Below are 23,584 nucleotides of genomic sequence, written 5' to 3' on the forward strand. Positions count from 1 at the left end.
TCACATTCTGCTCCAAAGGTGTACTCATTGGCTTACACCCTGTCATCCCATATTTTGCCAACATATCCAATGCATATTGGTGTTGTACTAACCATGTCCTTGCATGGTCTTTGATCACTTCAATCCCAAGAAAATATCTCAATTCACCCAAGTCTTTCATATCAAACTACCCACTCAATGCCTTCTTAACATGCATAACATCTGTAGCATGATCTCCTATGACAATCAAGTCATCCACATAGATGACAAGCAAGACAATCCCATGATCTATTTTCTTCGCATAGAGTGAAGAATCTGCTAAAGAAACCTGAAATCCAAGGGAGATAAGATATCGGCTTATCTTATCACTCCGAGCACGAGGTGCTTGCTTCAAACCATATAATGCTTTCTTTAACCTGCATACATGAGTGGGGTACCTCGGGTGTACATATCCTTCTAGCTATGCCATATAAACTTCCTCTTGTAAATCACCATTTAGAAATGCATTTTTCACATCCATTTGATGCATTTCCCAACCATTTGCTGCAGCCATAGCAATGACTGCTCTCATTGTTCCCATCTTTGCAACTGGACTAAATGTTTCATCATAGTCCAAGCCTTGGGTTTGTGCATAACCCTTAGCTACCAAACGCACTTTATGGCGCTCAATGGAACCATCTGATTTGCATTTCACCTTATAAACCCATTTGCAACCATGACATTTTTACCTTGTGGTAAGGTAACCAAATCCCAAGTTTCATTATGGACCAATGCATCCATCTCAACATCCATTGCCTTCTCCCATACATGCTTCCCAATAGCTTCTATATAGCATGTAGGTTCCACATGCTTCACCAAAGAGGTCATATATGCATAATGCATAGCAAAGTCACGATATGTTAGCCTGTCAAACTGGATACTTGACCCTTTGGGATCCCCACAATGCATGCGGATCACTCTGAACACCTGTTACTCTAGCATGTGGAGGCACATATCTATCATGCCTTGCACCTGGTGTGTGTAACACTGGTATGCCAAGTTCCTCATCCAAACTTTCGGAACTTCATGACTCATAACCTGTAATGCCAATTCCTTCAACCTTCTTTTTTCCTTTATCCACAGCACTACTCCTAGTGCTCACACTCTCGTGTCTCAAGTGTCCTGACCATGGACGTATAGTGCTACTCTTAGACTCTGCTAGCCCAGACATAGAAATAGAACTTGTTTGTGGCAAGTTCACATGCACATCAGCATCAACGGAATCAATGACACCCTCATCCTTTGCCTTGTACCAACTAGCAAGTTCATCAAACACCACATCTCGTGAGATAACCACTTGCCTAGTATGTGGATTGTAACATTTATATGCCTTGCGATCCTATGCATACCCAACAAAAATACACCTTTTTGCCTTAGGATCCAACTTCTTCCTTCTCTCATCTGGCACATGCACATAAGCTATGCTACCAAACACTTTGAGGTGTCCAATGTTTGGCCTAAAACCTGTAAGACGCATCTCTAGCGTACTTCCATGTATGGCAACTGTGGGTGTCTTATTAAGTACATATACTGCTGTGGCACATGCTTCTGCCCAATAATAGTATGGCATGCTCTTTTCATTGAGCATGCCCTAGCCACATCACCAATGACTCTATTTTTCCTCTCATAGCAACACCATCTTGCTAAGGTGTATACCTGCAAGTTAGCTACTTTCTTATGCCATGCTTTCTCAAGAAATTCTCAAAAGCATGTGAGGTGTATTCACCACCTCCATCTGTCCTTAAACATTTTATCCAAGAGCCATATTGCTTCTTTGCAAAAGCTTTGAAGTCCACAAACTTTTCCAACACTTCACTCTTCTCTCTGAGAAAGTAAATCCAAGTCATTTTGCTGAAATCATCAATGAATGTCACATAATACAAGCTACCTTTAATGGATGGGTTTTGTGTAGGACCCCATACATCACTATGAATAATCTCAAGTGGCTTGCTACTCATGTTTCCTTCTTTAGGAAATGGCAACCTTGCTTGCTTTCCAAACTGGCAAGCATCACGGACATGCATATTCCCATCATACTTGAATCTAGGCAGCCCACCAACAATGCCTCTTGCCTGCATGTTCTTTAACCTTTATATGTTCACATGTCCAATCCTTTTATGCCACATGTCAATGTCCTGTACCACATTTTTGGCTTTTAGAGAACATGGCCGAGTTCAACTCAGGAATCCCAGCATCCAACTTAAATAACTTGCCTTCTTTCTTACCTTTGGCAATGACTCTACATCCATTTTTGAAATCCTCAACAAAGCAACCATGCTTGTTGAAACGAACCTATAAACCTTGTTCAACCATTTGACCAACTGAGGCCAAACTTTTTGTAATAGAAGGCACATACAAGACATCTGCCATAGACTTTATTTCACCATTGTGCATCACCAATGGTACACTTCCAACATGAGTGATAGCATGCTAGGAATCATCACCTGTCTCCACATAGCCTTTCACATCCATTAGCTTCATATGTTCAAACCATTCACCATGACAAGTCATATGCTTTGATGCTCCAGAGTCCATATACCAAGTGTCATCATCACTGTCACCATTTGTCATCATAGATCCCACGACATGTTTCATGGTGGCAAACAAGTGATTTGCACTGCCATCATGACTGCTTGATGCAAAATTTCCACCATTTACATAATTTCCACCATGTTGTGCAAAATGTCCACCATGTTGTGCTCTACCCCCTCTCAAATCATTTTGTTTGCGCGATAACAATCACGTGCCATATGACCAAGCTTTCCACAGTAATGGCATTCCACATTTTGCATAGATGCTTGTTGGCCTTGCCAACGTCCTCTTTCACGAGGATTACCTCTGCCTCTCTAAGGTGTATATCCACAACCACCTCTAGCACCATACATAGGCTGAAAATTCTATTGTGGTGAGCTATCTTGCCATCCATGACCATTACCACGACCTCGTGATGCAAATCTCCCCCTGCCTCTAAATCCCTTTTGTGAATAGAAAGCCTGATTCTTGCCATTATCATCATGGCTAGTAGATGCATCATGAAAAGAGTCACTGAGTTTGATTTCCTCAACAAGCAAGAGTGAAACCAACTCATAAAAATTTGGTAAACCTGTACTCTGAACAGAGATAGATGTATCAAAAGACTTGTACTCCTTACCAAGACCACGCAAGGCAATGTCTACCAAATCATCATCAGGCATGGGGGCATTGATAGTTGCCAATGCATCTGCATACTTCTTTATCTCTTGTACATAATCATGAATACTCCTTCCTTTCCGCTTCACATTATGAATCTGTTGTCTCAACTGAGACTTACGAGCACTAGTATCTGTATCAACAAACAGCTTTACCAAAGTATCCCATGCATCCTTGGGATTCTCAACATCATGTATATGTATGAGTATAGCATCCGAAATACATATAGACAAGTAATGCAAAACTTTATATGCTCTCTTTGACCATTGCTTATGAGCTACAACTTGTTGTTGTGTAGGTTGTCGAGGTAGATCCGGCTCTGGCTCCGCACTGGTAACAAGGTTCCAAAATCCTTCTCCTTTCAAAAAGCTTTTAATCCTGTACTTCCATGCCTGGAAGTTCTTTCTATCCAACTTCTCACCCACAATCTATACTGGGTTGTCTGACATATTTGCTCAATGCAAATGCACTTTCCGCACATGTTCAATTCTATAAATGAGCCTTCCTCAGCTCAACCACACTCTAATAAGTGTTCCAGATACTCCAAAGTACTCAACGAACTTCACTGTTGATGTAGAAAATCACTTTGATTGCATTCAAATTGAACTAACATACGCAGTCCAAAGTACCTTGTTTTGGCGCACTTTCCAAGGCTTCAAATTGCAATGTAGTGGTTCAATAAAGTGTGGATAACTTGTGTTGACACCTAAACAAGCTCAATGTTGCATATTAACACCAACCAAGGTGCATACATACCAAAAATATCAAATCTCCTTCTCTGTTTTGAGAAAAACCAGTAGGAAAAGTGCTCTAATTTCTTCAATTCTTGTCCAAATTGGGGAACCAGGCATTCATTAGCTTAGCAATGATGTCTACTAACTCCATGTAAAAGGAATTAGACCAATTGTGAAAGTTGAGGGAGTAATTAACCAATTAATGACCCTCTGTTTCACTAATCACTGTTTAATGACCCTCTGTTTTACTAAACACTATTTAATGACCCTTTGTTTCACTAATCACTATTTAATGACCCTTTGTTTCACTAATCACTATTTAATGACCCTCTATTTCACTAATCACTATTTAATGACCCTCTGTTTCACTAATCACTATTTATAGCCTGTTTAATCAGCTCATAATTAGCTCCAAAATGCATAATTGCTCCAACCAACCACATAGAAACCTTCTCATCTATGTGTATGACAAAATTGCTAAGAAAATTTTGAAGTTAATCAATCACCAAGCTTGAATTTGGCCTCCACTTTGCTATGTGATGAGATTTTTGCCCTGTTTCTGGCCTTCAGGCTATGCCGCTTGCTGTAGGAGGGATTTGGCTAGTTTGTTATGGCTACTACTGAAGACACATGAAGGTTCCCAACACTCCTAGGCATGCACACAATCCACCAATGTGTTGATTTTTACAAAAGACCTACATAAAAAATGAATCTCTGTTCTCTGTTTTTGTGAGGGCTTCAAAACAGTAAATTTCCAATCACTCCAATGCATCAAACTTGCTCCAAATTCATCGTAGGTCTTGCACATGAGTTGCCAACACATTCCCATTTTCCAGATACATGATTCTTTATCAGATTTGCATCCATTTGCCTCATACATTTGCATCCATTTGCCTCATACATTCACCACACTCAAGCTTCAATGGAGAGCTTGCAAAACAGAAATTTTTCCTTTGCTTTGGGCAACTCAAATCTGATGTTGTTTGTGTTTTTGCACCTGCAATCCGCTCAAGGATGTTTAGTATTCCTTACCCGGTAGGCCAAGCTCTCAGATTTGGTGAAAATCGGTGTGCTCCAAGCTAACATGCCAGCACATAGTGCAACTAGCACAAGCTGACATCGAGCTTGAATCTCAACAACTAGCGTAGCACAACTATAGCAATCTAGACCTTTTGGTAAGGGGTTATAATATGTTGATGGGAACTAAAGCCCATGGCAAATGGGGCTAGCATGGCTAATGGTTACCTTGGTGTTGGGAGAATCTATCTTGGTGTAAGATTCCACCCTATTGGGTTTCCTTGGCACCAATAATGAGCTATATCATGGTTCCTATAATGCTACCAATGCACTATATTGTGGTTTGATTGTTTGGTCAATGAGCATAAAACTATAACGGTCTCGACATTAGTAATTGACACCTTGTGCTTATATGGTTTTGTTGGCAAACTATGCACCCAACCATATCTTTTCTCAGAAATTAGTGATGGTGTTATATGCACATTATGTGTGCATATACTAGGAGGCTAACCCACATTAGGCTTGTGAGCATGGGAGCATGGGAGCATGGGAACAAGCTCTAGTGGAGCATGGGTTAGGACTAACCTTAAGGGTTAAGGTTAGGGTCAGGCATCCAAGGGTCACACATGGGAAATGGAGAGTCAAGAGTCACTTGAGGGCCCTCCTATTATATAATAGGGGCATGGGGCACACTCAAGGGAGGCTAAGGCTATGTTATCTTGAGGCTAGGTTATGATGTGATGTTCTCTTGTATAGAGGATTATATCTAACTATAGCTACATGCTGTTGGATTGGAGTCATACCTCTTGATAGTATGGGACATCAAGGTAAAGGTATGATGTACTTCATTATAATTCATGTGTGCATCCCTTGGGCTCGGGGGTGGTCAGGTGGATGAGTTCATGCCTGATTTATGCATGTTTATGCATAACAATTATCTAGAGAGATCTTAGGGTTTTAACAATGGTATCAGAGCAATCTCTAGTTAATTGTCAATTTTTCTTTCTTATTGTAATTTTTTGGTATTTTTTGAAGTAAATTTTAATATTTACTAAATAAAAATGTTATTTTGTTGATTTGTGTTGATGATTTGCATGTGGATTATCGATATGATGATTGCAATGCATGTTTCTTCTATTCAATGGGGACGAATCGACGTTGCAGGGAAATTCTATAAGTTTAATGCTATTTTTCTATTTTTATGGTTTAAAATAAGCATTAATGGAAATTTTTACCAAAAAACCGCACATTTTATTACAAATATTTTTGGTAGAATGAATTCTCTTAATTTTTATAAATTTTAGAAATTTTTTCTAATTTTTTAAGAAAAATTTAGAGTATTTTTATGGTTAAAAATATATTTTTAATGCATTTTTACGGGTTTTCCGCAGATATGCTTTCGATCTTCTACCAATTTTCTACTGAAATGCAGTGTGGGGCAGTTAATTGATGCATGGAATGCTCTCCCGTGTGCGTGGGATCCTCTTCGCTTCTCAATTCTAAATTTTCCTTCTTTTTTTCTCTCCTGCGCGTGTGAATGCCTCTTGCTAGGCACAATTTGATTAAGTTTAATCATAGTTAAATTATAATTATGATTAATTAAAAGATTAATTAATCTTTAATCCAGTTCTCTGTTAACAGAGAAGGAGTGGGTGGAGTAAGAGAGAACATGGGAAATGAATGGAAGAGAGGAGAGAGGAGAGAGGGAGAGGGCTCCTCCGAGGAGAGAGGGAGAGGGCTCCTCCCTCCCTCTCTGGTTTTTGGTGCACGCAAGGGGGCCGGGGGGGATCGCTTCTACAGGCGAGCGAAAATCGCCCACCCCCCAAAAAAAAACGTTTTTTTTAATATAATCTTAAAGATTAAGCTTATAAAAGCTTTTTTTTAAAGCTTACAAAAATCTTTATTTTTTAAAAAAAGCTTTAAATATATTACAAAAGAATTTTTTATTTTCAAAAAAAGCTTGAAAAAGGGATAAGAGATTTGGAAAAAAATTTACTTCTCTGAAAATTTTTTTTTTTCCTTCGGATTTTTTTTCTTGGAATCTCTTGGCTTTCCGCATTCCCGGGAAACCTTTTGGCTTTCCGAATTCCAGAAAGTCTTTTGACCTTTCGGATTTCGGAAACTTTAGACCTTTCACATTTTGATTTTTTTTTGTCTTTTCATTTTCCCGAAACTGTTGGCTTTCCGTATTCCAGGAAGACCGTTGGGATTTCAAAAATTTTTGACCGTTCGTATTCTAAATGCGTTCGAGGTAAATTAAAATTTTCAAAAAAAAAATCCAGGAAATTAGTGGAAAAATAGACAAAGGTTATTTTAAATTTCTAGAAAATGTGGAGTTGGTGTTTGGCATGTGGTGTGTCCATTCGGGCGTCCATGACCATTCAAATTCTTTAAAATATATTTTTTGACCAAGAAAATTAAAAAATCCATTTAAATTATAAATTTTTATTGGATTTGAGAATTGTCGAGCGGAATTGGAAATTTCGTGAATGATGGGATTCTCAAGAAAAATTAGGAATATTCTAGAAATTATTTTTAGAAATCTAAGAAATTGATATTTTTAAAATATCAATGGTATTTTAGCAAATTTAATTGCTAAAAATTTTCTAGAAAAATATAGGTTTGGAATGCCATAAGATAGGTTTGGTGGAATTCAAAATTATTGTATTTTGAGACCATATTAAACTAGAGAAAATTAGGAAAAAATCATGATAAGTATTTTTTTAGAGAATTTAATATTTTCGAGGGTTATTTAATGTTGAAGTACGTTTTCTCATGCTGACATTAGATAGATGTGGGTTATTCGCATATTATTAATATGATTATACCTCGTACTAGTAGATATTTCTGTTTAGATTAATTTTGAACGATATTTTCATGATTATACCTCGTACTAGTAGATATTTCTGTTTAGATTAATTTTGAACGATATTTTCATGATTTTTTACCTTTGTTTAACCATTCTTTTTGGACATGTTCCTTAAGTTTTTCAATGATGGCTATAATCTATGTTCAAAGTGTGTCTCACCTTTGACACTTTTCCATGATAAATATTTTTACACTTTTTTAAGTATGGTCTATGCTTAATTTCCTAAGCCTAAGACAAATTCTATCATGGATTAGTTGATCGGTTTGTTTTGGTGGATTTTATTGGATGTTTTCCAAGTTATATATGGACTCATGAGGTTCTACCTAGATCACTTGTATCTAGGGGTTTTTTAATGAGTGTTATACACATGTGTTTCACTTGCTTACTTTTTGGAGTTTTGCTTGAACGACACCATGTTCATATACTCCAGATTGATAAGTTGGCCACCAATTTTAAATGCTTCTTTTGGCATGATTAATGATCATTAGATGGCATGCATTGATTTTTATGATCAACTGTGGTTTTCATGGATTTGAGGAGATTCTATGCTTTTATCCATGGTTTTATTAGGATCTTTTGATCTTTTTGGATAATTTCATGTGCTTTGAAGGTAGCATTTATCTTCATTTTTTTAACGTAATTTTGGATTATGTTCCTTGTACTCTTGTACATATTCCAACTCGGATACCTAGTTGCTTATGTATCTAGGTGAGTTATTTTTCTACCCTAGTTTTATTGTGTTTATTGGGTATTTATCATTAGAAAGGTGCTAACAATTCAATTTCTTTTCTAATGATGTACTCGGAAAGAGTTATTCCTTGATGTGGTCTCAGGTATATAGAGACAGGTTTTAGTATGTGAAAATCTAGGATAAGGCCATCTTATTCCTTTTATACAGGATTTTATTCATATTTCCTAGACGGCATACTAGTAGAGGGAGTTTCAAATTAATAAGGTATGTATGGGTGGAATCATGGTGGTATGGGATGCTAGCGATCCCTCACATATATTATCTTATGGGATGATTTGGGCTCAGGATTGTTGCTTTGTTTACATCACTTAGCATGTTGACCTCAACATTCAAAGACAATCTCATTTTTTGAATTCACTTGAAGTTATAATGTAGGCATTGTCTAGATAAATTTCTTTTATCTATAGCCTATATGTATTAATGAGTGTAATCTCGTCGGTATTTTCACTTGTTGAAATCTCTTTCTTTAGGGTTCAACGAGTTTATCTTGTTGTGTTCGGATTAAGGAAATTTGGATTTTTCCTTTGTTGGCATTTCTTTCTCTAGTTCCGTACTTTAGGTGATTTATACAATCAACCTGATGGTTTACGGATGGACATATGTGAATCATCGAGACGTTGATGACTCTCTATGTTGATATGGGTAACTCGGGACGCTGATAATTCCATGAGCAGATGTGGGTACATCGGGCCGTTGATGGATACGTGGTTCTTGCTGTTATAATGCCATGTTTTCCTCTTTATTTTTGAATGGTTTACAATGTGGAAACTACTTTGAGTATGAATTCCTCTGATCATCCGCAGTCTGATGGGCAAACAGAGCATATGAATCAGATTTCAGATTGTAGAGGATATGCTTCGTGCATATGTCTCTAGAAAAGCATCAAATTGGAAAAAATATCTTCCACCTATAACAGTTTTAAACATATGGCTATTGGTTTTAGTCCGTTCATGTTTAAGTATGGGTATCAACCGAGGGCACCTATTGATGTCAGTCTAAGGACATCAAGCTTGATGCATCGAGGGATTTCTTACAAGATATGCAAGAAATGTTGTCCAAAAAGCTCGAGATTCTATCAAGAGTGCTCAGGATAGGGCACGGTTCTATGCTGATAGAGGATGCTTAACTTGGTCTTTTGAACCAGGAGCATTGGTTTATTTAAAAATTCCTAAAGATTCTCAGACTTTGTCAAAAGGAAAATGCTCGAATTTATCTCCTAGATATTGTGGTCCATTTCGATTTATACATCGGATTGACACGGCTACTCTCTTCAACTACCTCCACATGTTAGAGTTCATCCAGTCTTTCATATCAATAGACTAAAAGGGAAACTGGGATGTGAGGATAACACAGTTACTCCTCAAGAACTCGTTGAAGTCAAAGAATTATCCTATGTTCCACATGAACCTGATAAGGTACTTGAATTTAGGGAAAGGAAACTTTATAGTTGACTAACCCCTTGAGGTTAAAATTAGGTGGAAAGATAGGGAAATAGAGGATTGGACTTGGGAGTCGGTTGTGATTGTTCAGCGCAGTTCTCCTTCTTTTCATTGCAATTTTTTGAGAGAGGGGAAGTATGTTATATGCACATTATATGTGCATATACTAGGAGGCTAACCCACATTAGGCTTGTGAGCATCGGAGCATGGGAACAAGCTCTAGTGGAGCATGGGTTAGGACTAACCTTAAGGGTTAAGGTTAGGGTCAGGGAAATGGAGAGTCAAGAGTCACTTGAGGGCCCTCCTATATAATAGGGGCATGGGGCACACTCAAGGGAGGCTAAGGCTATGTTATCTTGAGGCTAGGTTATGATATGATGTTCTCTTGTATAGAGGATTATATCTACTCACCTACCATTTCACACTATAGCTACATGTTGCTGGATTGGAGTCATACCTCTTGATGGTATGGGACATCAAGGTAAAGGTATGATGTACTTCATTATAATTCATGTGTGCATTCCTTAGGCTCGAGGGTGGTCGGGTGGATGAGTTTGCATGTTTATGCATAACAATTATCTAGAGAGATCTTAGGGTTTCAACATATACAACTTGCTAGGGTTGGCCTTAGGTCTAGTCCTCTACCAATGCTGACCTAATTGGTTGTGAGAAAATTAACAATTCACTCATCCATGCTCATGTCCTTAACTAAGACCCTTTATGGTAGTGTTGGGCTCGCTTAGCCATAGAGGCTTTGGATGATGTGTCCCCTATATCTTGATTTGGGTGGATGACTTATATATCCCTATCTTATAGATTGTCTACTAGGTTTGGAGCACTCATTAAAGATGATGTGTCCCCTATCTCTTGATTTGGGTGGACGACTTCTATATCTCTATCTTTTAGATTGTCTATTAGGTCTGGAACACTCATTAAAGATCCATGTGGGTTGTAAGTGCCTACAATTAACTATAAATCACCATGTATCAAGGAATGATCTATATTCAAGGGGAATGAATGTAGGAAAAGGTGAGGAAATAAAGAAGACAATCTAGGTGGATTCACTTGGATTTATATGCTTGTCGTTGCCTATATAAGAGGCACAGGGTAAAAAAATAAGATGCCTCCATGAATATATGCTTGTCTTATATATGCTTGTCATTGCCTATATAAGAGGCACAGGGTAAAAAAAATAAGATGCCTCCATGAATATATAAGTGTAGGTGCGTTGGCGATTATTCCTCCTATATAACTCTAAAATTATTGAAAATGGGGAGAATATTTTCAAAAAATGCCCATTGGGTGAATATTTTCTAGAACCCTTCAAAATAGCCAAAATTAGGCAAATATTTTAAGATGTCAGGTGAATTTATTTTTGGAAACCCCCCCCCAAAAATAGCCAATTGGCGAAGATTAGCCCATATTTTTTTCTTGCTTAGAGGCATAAATCATGAATAAAAATAAGACGATTACTCTAATCAGTGGAATCATTTGGCTCTACTTGTAATTGCCGTAGAGGCACAAATCATGAATAAAATAAGAAGATTACTCTAATGAGTGGAATCACTTGTCTCTATGTGCTTGTAATTGCCTATATAAGAGGCACAAATCATGAATAAAATCTAATCAAACTTGTGTTGCATTAGTGGGCTCTCATCTCTTTATTACTATAAAAATCATTTCTTAATGATGATTACTCTATGCTTTGATCCATCCTAACTATGTTATTAACAACAACCTCTCAACTCTTAGCTTCTTCTTCACTTGATTGATCTAGTGTAAGTTTAGGTAGAGGTGGTTGAGGTGATAAGATCAGTGATAGTATAGGAATGTCGAATTGGGTTGGTTTTAAACATTCTATAGTACATTAGTCACATTGACATTTGTACTAATATCCATTATAATTTAGTGGTCTTAAGAGAGGGGTTGGCCAGCCCTTAGTCTAAACCCTAACATTTATTGAGGTTAGAACCTATAATAGATGCACTCTACTTAGTATATGTTGGAAATGCTGTCTCTTATGTGAATACACCAAACATCATGCATAATTGATCTAAGTCTCTCCAACCCAAGAGGGGCCCATCCCACAAGTCCAACCCCCTAAAACCATCCCACAAGTGCATAGTAGGTGATATAACCCTTAATTGTTTAACATCTTGGCCACCTTGTAATCTAAAGAAGCCAAAGGAGGGTTGAACATGTGACCATCAAATATGAAAAAAGAGATACTAGTACCCTAATTAATCCATTCCATTCTAGAATATCTAAAATGGACTTCCAGCTATGGGAGAGTAACTATAGGGTGTATGCATAAATAGGTAGACTAAAAACCTATGGCCTAGACATAACTAGTAGCTATTATCAACTTTTTTTCATTTTTATAAGTGTAAACTAAATATTGAATAATCTTTTGTGCTATTTTAAAAAAGGAAGTCCCCACTACCCACGCTATTTCTTAATGTAATCCTGTAATACTACCTGTTTGTTGCGGAGTTTCATCACACCGATTGGAGATTGAGACTGGCAGAGCAGCACGGATCCCCTGAGAGGAGAGGGTATGCAGATTGTGCAGAGAGGAGGTGGAGAGTGAGGAGCATTATGTATGCAGATGCAGAGCATATACAGCCATCAGAGAGAGATATCCCATTTTATTCAGAGAGCCACATTTTGAGGCAGCAGACTAGCACATACTGGGGAGATTCATTCTAGACATACAGCGCCACAGAGACATCATTACAGGCTCAGACAGCTCCAGAGGGGGGATGACAGACACAGATTACTACATTTTTTCAGAGATCCATCCCACTCCCAGTCCCTACACGGCAGGGAATTACTCTCCAGAGAGCAGAGACACTCAGAGCCTGCAGGAGATAGAGGACACCTGGCTTTTGGACACCACGCCTATACCAGAGAGAGATGATAGAGATCAGAGCTCAGTTTCACAGAGAGGGTGCAGAGCGTCTGGCTCGCTTCAGAGCACACCCAGGCATGTTCTTCAGGGAGCTGTGGACACCCCCTTCATTGATGTATACCATTTTATACCCCTAGTATGGTATAGGATGGAGCTAGCTAGGTTGCATATCATGATTGTATACTCCATGCATATAGCTTTGCATTCTCCTAGTAGTAGAGATCCATCCCCTCCACCACTCATTGTACTTATTGCACACCCAGATTCAGCTTTTTAGTTCAGTACTTTTTCATTTTGTTGGGATGATAGAGGATACCCCATACAGGTACACCGATTTGTCTCATAGGCCCGAGTTCGATCTTTTGGAAGACGTTAATAAAATCTTTCTTTCTTTCTCTCTCTCTCTCTCTCTCTCAGAGAATGAACTATGTGCTCTCTCAAGTTGGACTGTGCTAAGAACACAGACTCCATCTCTCTTGCTCTCTCTCCCTCCCTTTCTATCTCTCTATCTCTTTCCCTCTCTATACTCTCTCACTTTGAGCATGAACACTCCATCCCTCTCACCCTCTTTTTTTCTAACTATCTTTTTTGTTTCTTCCATCTAAATAGAAACTCTCTCTCTCTCTCTCTCTCTCTCTCTCTCTCTCTCTCGTGCAAGGGAATAGCAAGATTGAATACACAATTATCCCTCTTTCTCCGGCATGATGTCTACATAATTGGATGCGTGTTATAAATGTGGTTCAATTGAGTGCAAGTTGTCATGTAAACAAGATGCCATTAATGAATATGAAAGAAAGCATAAGCATGAGTATTACCAAAAAGTGAAGTAAACGCTGGCATAAATTCAAGATGTGAATTGCATCGGCAACAAGAAAGAGGTGTTATGATACTAGAAAGAAATTATAGAAAGAGGTGTTACCACCACTACATTTGTGTCAGTGAGACAAATACGTACAAAGGGAATAATCACAAATCAGGTGAAGGAGTTAGTATTGTCATTTTGGACAATCCATACTTGAGTTTCACCAAATAAAAAGGACATGTGTTAAAAGCGTATGGGGATAAAATCTTACATAAAACATCTAGTGTTGTGCACCTTCTTGACTTGTATAAGTTTTTGTTCATGATACAATTTTCATGATCTTCTTTTGCTTGTAATATCGCAAATTTGGTGTACTTTGGTCACGCGGTCGTCACTTTCGAGTAGAGCAAATAGATAAAAAGAGAACAACATTTGATTGTGGTGTCAAAGCAAATTTCATGCAATAACGTCTTTCAAGTGCAAGTGATCTAAGTAGTGAAGTTGACATGCTTGATTACTATGGAACAATACAAGACATTATCAAGGTTGGTGTGAAGGTAGTGACTCAAGGACCACAAGCAACCATGCACGCAGAGATAAGAGGGGATTTATTTAAGTAGACTCCACAAAGTTATGGACAAGCCAAAGGGACACATTTGTGCTACTAGAGCATTGTGAGTAGGTCGTCTTCAAGGTGGACCCAAGAGATCATAGGTGTGGTTGTTTATAATCCAAATTGATCCACGCAGTAAACAAATACTTTAATATATGGAAATATCAGATGAAGTAGAGATTGAGGAACCCACTCAAGAAGCACAACAAACAGATATTGATCCAGTTGAATAACTAGAAGAAGGATCAAATGAAGGTATACTAATTCAACAATTACTAGGACTTGAACCAGAAGCAAACACAACAACTAATCGAGAATTCAAAGAAGAAATAGAAGAAAAACTTTCAACACAACCACCTCTAATGCCTAAAATAGAAGAGGACGATACGGAATCTACACCAATTGATGAAGATACAGATGGAGAGGTATTTTTGGAAATAGATGTATTTGGAGCCATGGATCTAGCTAAGGATGAGAGAGTCTATGATGACATCTTATTTCAATTTTATTTACCAAGAAATATTTGGTTTTTGTTAAATTTTTCTTTTTTGGCACACTTGAGTTTTTTAAGAAGTCCCAAAAAATTTTAAAAAAATAGTTTTTGATGCGCTTTTCGACTCTTATACCAACCTTTATTTTGATGTGCTTTTTGACATTCATCTTCGTCGGTAATTTATGATGTTTATATCAACAGGTATTTCGAAGGGCACGGTCACTGAAACTAGGCATCGGAAATGGGTCATCTTGTAGTAGTGGTGTTACCACTTTATAAGAGGCTAATTACCACTCACTACACACCAATGGTGAGTGTTTCACTTCTAACCTTTCTCTTTTTTGTGACTTATTCCTTTTCTGGGGAGAAATTCTCTCCATAGTTGACTTGCCACCTTTCTTTTTTGTGCCAAGATTTGTTGCACCTTTAACTTGCCCACTTCTTCTTTTGATCCAATAATTATGGTGGTACTCTTTGTCTTGTGTGCAATATTTATAAGCAATGCTTGCCCAGTGCATCCTGTCCTTGTTACACCTTTTTGCCATGACCTATAGGTTGCTTTAATCCCTCAGCTCTAGACCACTTAGGTTGATGTAAGTTTGCATCACAAAACTACATTAAAGGAATGGATAACTATGCAAGGCATGCAATATATCACATGGGATATCGATTCTATGACCCTCACGCAAAGAAAAATTCCTGCAAAATAACACTTACATACACAATGATGTGAACAACACTATAAAGGACATTTAAAAAATGGAAGAACAAGTGCAAGATTGGATTAAAGTCAAGTATTTAGTTAATTTATTTTAGTAGGGATGAGATTACAAAAAATATTAGGGCTGTTACAAAATTAAGATAACTAATGAGCTTTAACTTTTCTCCTTGCTTTGAGAATACCAAAGTGTTTGATTACATGGAGAGACAAGTCATCTTTATGATTCACAATAATACCATAAGCCTTGCTCTAAGAGCACCAATGTGTTTGATTACATGGAAAGACAAATAATCGTTAATAATGATTCACAATCATATTATTGATTACATATGCCTTGCTATTTATAGCATCTTTCCACACCATCACAACCATGGGTACAATAAATTTGTAAGGTAGTATGGGTCTTGACTCTTGTCCTCTGGCTCAAATTACTTAGGGTAGATCATGGAATCATGTGAATTTAGCATGTTCTTGTAGTGGGTGTGTCATCAATAATAAGAGTTTCCCTAGACTCGAGCTCTGGAAGAAACTGCCACAAGTTTGATAGACACTTCCAGAAAATTGGTTTATCACCATGAACTACACCATGTATTCCCATAGCATCTGATAGGGTGAACAAGGCCTCCTCGCAAGATGCATGTGTAAGAATGGAAGTCCAAAGTCTTCTATTCATACCATGAAAGGACCCTCCCATGGCAAGATTCATATTGCTTTCTGTAAACCAATCCATAGGATGATTTTGAGGAGATTGTAGCATTGTCGCAAAAACTGGTCTACATCAGGACTAACAAAATTTACAAAACCATGTGCAGCCCTTTGGGGATTCTACGATAATACCTTATACTGATGTCCCAGAGAAAGTGTGGGAGCTCCATTTCCATTCACGATCCTATACCTTTTTAGTGATAGTCCATTCATGTCTAAGACTAACACTTTGGTCTTCTCTTAACAGGACACTTATGGGCACTTGTGGTGTTCTGCATGCTACATTAGCTAGTAAAGCCACATCCTCTGTCTATGCCTCAAAATCATCCCTTGTTTGCAGTATCAAACCCCCTATTTCCACATCAGCTCCTAAAGCCACATCCTCTGCCCATGGCTCATCATCAACCCCTGCACAATCACATCCTCTACCTATGGCTCATAAGCAACCGCTGCTACCACCTCAAGTTCTAAAGCCACATCCTCTACATGTGGTTCAAAATCATTCCCTAAAGCTACATCATCCCCTAAAGCCACATCCTTAGCCATAATATTAACATCGTCATCTACTCCCATGCTAGTGTCTACTACATTGGCCTCTACTAGTGCCTTAGCATATGCTCCCACCATAGCTTCTGCAAACCAAATCAACATTTGTTACCACATCAACATCTACTACCACCCCATTGTCTACTACCACATAAGCCCTTGAAGCCACATCCTTTGCCATATGTTTATATCTCCATCTATCACAGAAGCTACATGATTATTTGTAACATCAACCTCATGTGCAAGACCCACATCATCAATACTTATGGGAGCATCCAGGTGATAAAACTTAGGGATTTAAAAAAAAAACTTCCATTCATTGAAAATTTAGGGACCAAAAAAGGAGCTTCCATTTATTGAAATCATAAGGTTTGGCAATCAGAATGCCATGGCAAAAACTTTGCGAGCATGTAGGGATTAAAAAAAGCCATGAACGCGTATGGATAAAACCACTATCGGGTTAAATACAAAATGTGGTCACAAAATAGGTAGTGTGGCTACTACTGATGCCATCTCTCCACTCTTTCTCCATTCCTTCACACAAATAGAAATATAGTTGCTACAAAATGTATAAAGAAGTTACATGCATAGATGTGATATTGTAAATAGCTATTTACCTAGAATCTTCTTTCACTTCTCTCCCTTCCTCATCAACCCAAGCATCCTAGCAATAGAAGGGGCCTTTGTTGTTTTATCTATTATTGTAATTTCCTCAACTCCATGAGTTTCCTCTATAATAGCTTTTGTACCCTTCCGCACCTCTTCTACAATGTGTTAAACCTTGCAAAATAACATAGTTGAATTGAAATAAATAGCACTTTATAAATACCAAATTCACTATAAAACAACACTTTTACACACAATGAACTGCAAAGAAAATTAAAAATGAAACATCAATGGTTTCTTGATCTTGTTATCTGATACTTTTTTGGTTACTGTTTATTGAAGTATTGTTTGTTGTGGAACTTGTGAAGGTACCAACACAACTTTTGCAGCATTTTTCTCTACTCCGAAATTGAGGGTTGTAAGATTGTCAAGGACCCTCTTCACACTAGTGTCATCAAACACTTCCTCGCCTTAGCCCACTACAAAAGCTATAAGAGAGATTGAGAAATAACTTCCTGTGCTCCTTGGACTTCTCAAAGATTTTAGATTGTAAGGTTTGGTTTTCTAGCAGCAAACAATACAAAATTATAAAGTAATTATATTATTCCTTAATAGCTACACATGCCAGTATAGGCATTGATTTTTGAATAAATTACCTCCACTACCGCTTGTTTTCACATTCTCACTCCTAGTAGATATATGGCTAGGAGATAATGCTTCTTCAACAACAATACACACTCACTAGTTGATCAAAATGGAGCAACCTTCCACCAAAAAAATAATAACCACTTGCAAAGTCTTGGATACTAGTAATCAAATTGTTAGAATTAAACTTTTCATATTGTTTCTCTTTAGAAAGTGGAATTTGCTTAGTTTAGAATGCTTTAAACCATTTGGGATAATTTCTAAGTAACTTGAGAATGAAAAAATTTAAAAAATGGTCAGCCATACAAAGGAGGTTATGGCAAAATTTTCTTAAATTTTGTGAAATAAGTTTTATCTTTTATTATTCAAAAAGAGTAATCCCCACCGCTTGTGTATTCTAAAAGTGTTATTTTTATTCTATGCATAGAAAAATGCATATTAGATTCATCAAAATTGATTTTTATGCATTAATAGATGCATAAAATAAATTTTTTATTATAAAAGTGTTACTTTCATCAAAATTGATTTTTATGCATAAATAGATGCATAAAAGAATTTTTTTATTATAAAAGTATTACTTTCATTAAAATTGAATTTATGCATAAATAGATGTATAAAAGAATTTTTCTTATAAAAGCATTACTTTCATCAAATTTTGATTTTATGCATAGAAAGATGCATAAAGAAATTTGTTTTTAATTTCTAAAGAGTTATTCTCATTAATTTTGATTTTATGCATAGAAAGATGCATAAAGAAATTTGTCTTTATTTCAAAAGAGACATTCTCATCAATTTTGATTTTATGCATAGAAAGATGCATAAAGAAATTTATTTTTATTTCAAAAGAGTTATTCTCATCAATTTTGATTTTATGCATAGAAAGATGCAGAAAGAAACTTATTTTTATTTCAAAAGAGTTATTCCCATTAAAATTGAATTTAGATGCATAAAAGATTTATTTTTATTTCGAAAGTGTTATTCTCCTTAAAATTGAATTTATGCATAAATAGATACATAAACGGATTTTTATAAAACTGTTATTTCCCACTGAAGTTGTTCTTATGCATAAATAGATGCGTAAAGAATCTTTATATCAAAAATAAGAATTCTCTTACATTCTATAAATAGATGTGATAAGATGTGATATGAATGAGATAGATGAGATAAGATGTGATATGAATCAGATAGATGAGAATGGATGGATGGATGGATGTGATGAGAATGAATGAATGAATGGATGGATGGATGGATGGATGGATGGATGTGATGAGAATAGAAGTGATGAGAATGAGAGGTAAATAGATGTGATGAGATGGGATGCGAATCAAATAGATGGGAAGAATGAATGGATGGATGGATGTGATGAGAATAGAAGTGATGAGAATGAGAGGTAAATAGATGTGATGAGATGGGATGCGAATCAGATAGATGGGAAAGAATGGATGGATGAATGGATGTGATGAGAATAGAAGTGATGAGAATGAGAGGTAAATAGATGTGATGATATGTGATGCGAATCAGATAGATGGGAATGAATGGATGGATGGATGCGATGAGAATAGGAGTGACGAGAATGTGAGGTGAATAGATGTGATGAGATGTAATGTGAATCAGATAGATGGGAAAGAATGGATGGATGGATGTGATGAGAATGAAAGGTAAATAGATGTGATGATATGAGATGCGAATCAGATAAATGTGAATGAATAGATGAGATGTGATGTCATGTGAATCAGGATGTAAATTAATGATATAGGATGTGAATGAATGTGATAACATGTGAATCGGGATGTGAATGAACGATAAGGGACGTGAATGAATGTGATAACATGTGAATCGGGATGTGAATGAACGATAAGGGATGTGAATGAATGTGTTAGCATGTGAATCGGGATGTGAATGAATGAGATGTGATGTGAAATGGATGTGATAAGATGCAATGTAAACTGGATAGATGTTAATGTATGTGAAGTGATGAGATGTATGGGTAGATGCAAGTAGATGTGATCTGATGAGGATAAATGAGGAAATAAGTGATGAGTTAGAAAAAGATGTGATTAGATGAGAATGGGAATACTTATGAAATGAAAGTGGATTGATGTGGATGGATGAGTGGATAATGGGGATCGATGTGGATGGATGTATGGATGATAAGGATTGATGTGTGGGTAATCTGGATGATGTGGATGGATGTATGGATGATGTGGATTGATGTGGATAGATGTGGATGGATGAGTGGATAATGTGGATTGATGTGCGGGTAATGTGGATTGACGTGTGGATTGATGTGGATGGATGAGTGGATAATGTGGATGGATGTATGGATGATGTGGATGTGGATGGATGTATGGATGATGTGGATTGATGTGTGGATGATGCGATTGGATGTGATTTGATGTGGGAATGATATGATGTGATAGGGACCAATGAAGAAAAAAAAATTTGTGGGAAGATGAGAAAAGATGGGGACTAATGTGAAAGGATGTGGAGTGATGAGAAAAAATGGAAATATTTTTTGAACTGTATTTGTATGTGAAATCTGTTTTTAAATGACTGTTTTATGTCAAGAATGCTGGGGAAGCATTTTGACCGTCTTGTGAATAAGGTCGTGGAGACCTATCTGTTAAAGTTGCAACTCCTGTGAGACGGAGAGTCAACGGAGGACGTCTCGCGTAGCAAGGTCGGCCGAGGTCTTGACCAGCCTCGGTTTGATTTAAATGGTGAGCTTCCGGTACAGTGGATGAGGGACTAAAGAAGCGGCCTATGAGTGAAGCGCTAGGTGACCCCTGCGAAGGATCCTAGAGGGTGCTGACCATACGGTGCTCGGGCTCTGGGTCGCCGAAGATACCCACACGTACGTCGGGGAAGATATTGGAACAAGGAGTAAGAGTTGTTTTCTGAATTCGAGCATGGATCTGGTTGGTTGACCTTGTTGGTCCTCAACGGGTGAGTCCATGGCTCTTTTATATGGATCCGTTGGTTGATCTTGCTGATCTTCAACGGAGATTCCATTTTGATATGTGAATATATTGCGGGTTACTATGAGCTAGGAAAACTATCGAAAAGGCCCCTGAGTGAACAGGTGGTGAGCGTTCTGGTTGCCAATGATGCCATAGGTACACCGATGAAGGAATGATTGGAAATAAGGATTCAACCAGAGATTTTGAGGATTGTGATCAGTGACACAATGGTTTCATTAAATGATTGTTTTAAAGATAGCTGATGCTGAGAAAAATGCAATTTCATATTGGGTGTGTAAGTGGTGTGACTAGTTTTAAGTTTGCATGAATATCCGGCTAGGGGGGATGGGAACTCTTTTCCCTAGTACCCGGGACAAAACCTAACCAAATTCTTAATTGGATCCCATCACTACAGTGGTTGGGGGTGGTAGGCTAACCCACGGGACTGGGGCTGGGGACTGATGGATCCTTAAATTGCAACTCAATTATGTTATGGTACGATAGATGAAGTAAATCCCGGACAAAAATTGTTCTATGGAAAAGAATCAACGGCTATGCCTTTCAATGAGGAAAAAAGCGTTGGTCTCTATGATCCAAGTGCAATCTTTTCCCTGATCTGATTTGGGACTTATTACGGGTTCGATCAGATCAATTCAGTTTGTTAATGCTTTTGACTACGTTAGAGAAAAGTTATCCTGGAGGAATCACCCGTGCTTTCCGGGCAAGGGAAGTTTTTCCGGGACCGGTTTTGGAAGAATCGATGGATTAGTCTCTTGTCTGGATATCCATGGGCGAGGCCCCGAGTGTGAGACCGTGCCCCGCGCAAGAAGTGCTACTTCCGCTGCTAGAACCCTTGAATTTGTTACGCGGTGGGGATAGGGACCTCACATATTTTGATGTTTTGAATGGTTATTTTTTATGTTTTGGTTGTGATTCATGCATAGCTTTGTATTTAGAGTAGGATTACTACTAGTTTGAGTGAAAAAAACTTGAGATTTGGGTGATTAGAGAGCCTAATCAAGAGGATTTTTACGTAAACCTATATTATTTTTCTTAACTTTTAGCTTAATCTTGTTTTTTTTGCTTAATTACTTTGTATAGGTAGGTTAGCTTTGTTAGATAGAACCCTAATCCATCTTGTTTTTTTTCTTAATTACTTTGTATAGGTAGGTTAGCTTTGTTAGATAGAACCCTAATCCATCAAAAAATCTAAAAAAACCATAAACTATCTCTTAACTTTCACTACTTATCACTAATCTACTGGTTAATGTAATTAGTGAACTTAAAGAAAGCAAAAAATCAAAAAATTATTGAAATATACAAGTGAATAGGGTGTGTGTGGGAACAAGCCCTTGGCTAGAGGCTGTAAAAGAGAATCTGTAAATGTGAGAGAACCTGTGAAAAGGTAAGAAGAATCTACTGGGTGAGAATAAAGGGTAGCATGAGGAGATTTAGGAGGTGTGGAGATATTCTGGGAGAGGTGGAGAGAATCAAGCAAAAGAGGTGGAGTGAATCAAGCAGAAATCAAGCAAAAGAGGTGGAGTGAATCAAGCAAAAATCAAGCAAAAGAGGTGGAGTGAATCAAGCAAAAGAGGTGGAGTGAATCAAGGAGAAATCAATGGGACTAGATGCTTGGATGTAAACTCTATAAATTGAGGCATTGGCCTAATGAGAATTTGCTGGTTTTTTATTATCCATGCCTACATTAAGCTATCAATTAATTGCTCACTAATCACATCTTAATTATCATCTAATCTCTTTGTTAATGATGTTGATTCTAGCATTTGATCCACCATAGCTCATCACATTGCTGTAATTTTAACATGGTATCAGAGCCTAGCCTAGAATCCATCAAGTTTATGAGCCCATTATCTAACTAATTAGGATTAGTAGATGATTAGGAAATAATCACTTTTTTAGCTATTTTCAACTAGCCCACTGTACCCCCAGCCAGTGGAGGGGCTTGATCTCCCTCCAGGAGCAACATTAGCTCAAGCCCTTTGAGGCATACATAGCTACTCACTTGCGCTCCAGCCCATCAAATCAGCGCAGCAAACCGCCTACCAGAGCTCTAGATTTTTGCTAATTTATAGGCACCATTTTTTTGAGGAGAAATTGAAATATCTGCTTCATCACATGCAATGGGTCTAATTCCTCTTGGCCCTAGGGGTTTTCAAGGGTGCTCTACAAGCTGGTGAAGTCAGAATTTGATTTGATCAAGTCTACAGTGAGATCCAAGCTCTTCATCAAATCTGCAGGTGACTTTGGTAAAACAGAGATTAAGCATTCAATGTTTGATCAAATCTTGAGTTTCTTGGCTTAATCCTCTACTAGACTAATTGCTATTGATGGCCTTGAAAGGATTTGAGCTCATTTGAACTCTAAGGCCTCAGATCTGGACTCCCCGTATACTCTATTTTCTACACACAAAATAGAGGATTAATTTGCTAATCAATGATTAATAAGTACTAATCACTATTTTTTGGTGCAATTGAGGGTTCAGATTAACCATTATCTGATACAGATCCCTATAACTTCAGATTGCAATTTGGAGATGGTTTGATA

The sequence above is a fragment of the Cibotium barometz genome, chromosome 17 (genome assembly GCF_041138505.1).
Source record: "Cibotium barometz isolate CiBa-2024 chromosome 17, ASM4113850v1, whole genome shotgun sequence".
Classification (NCBI taxonomy): Eukaryota; Viridiplantae; Streptophyta; class Polypodiopsida; order Cyatheales; family Cibotiaceae; genus Cibotium; species Cibotium barometz.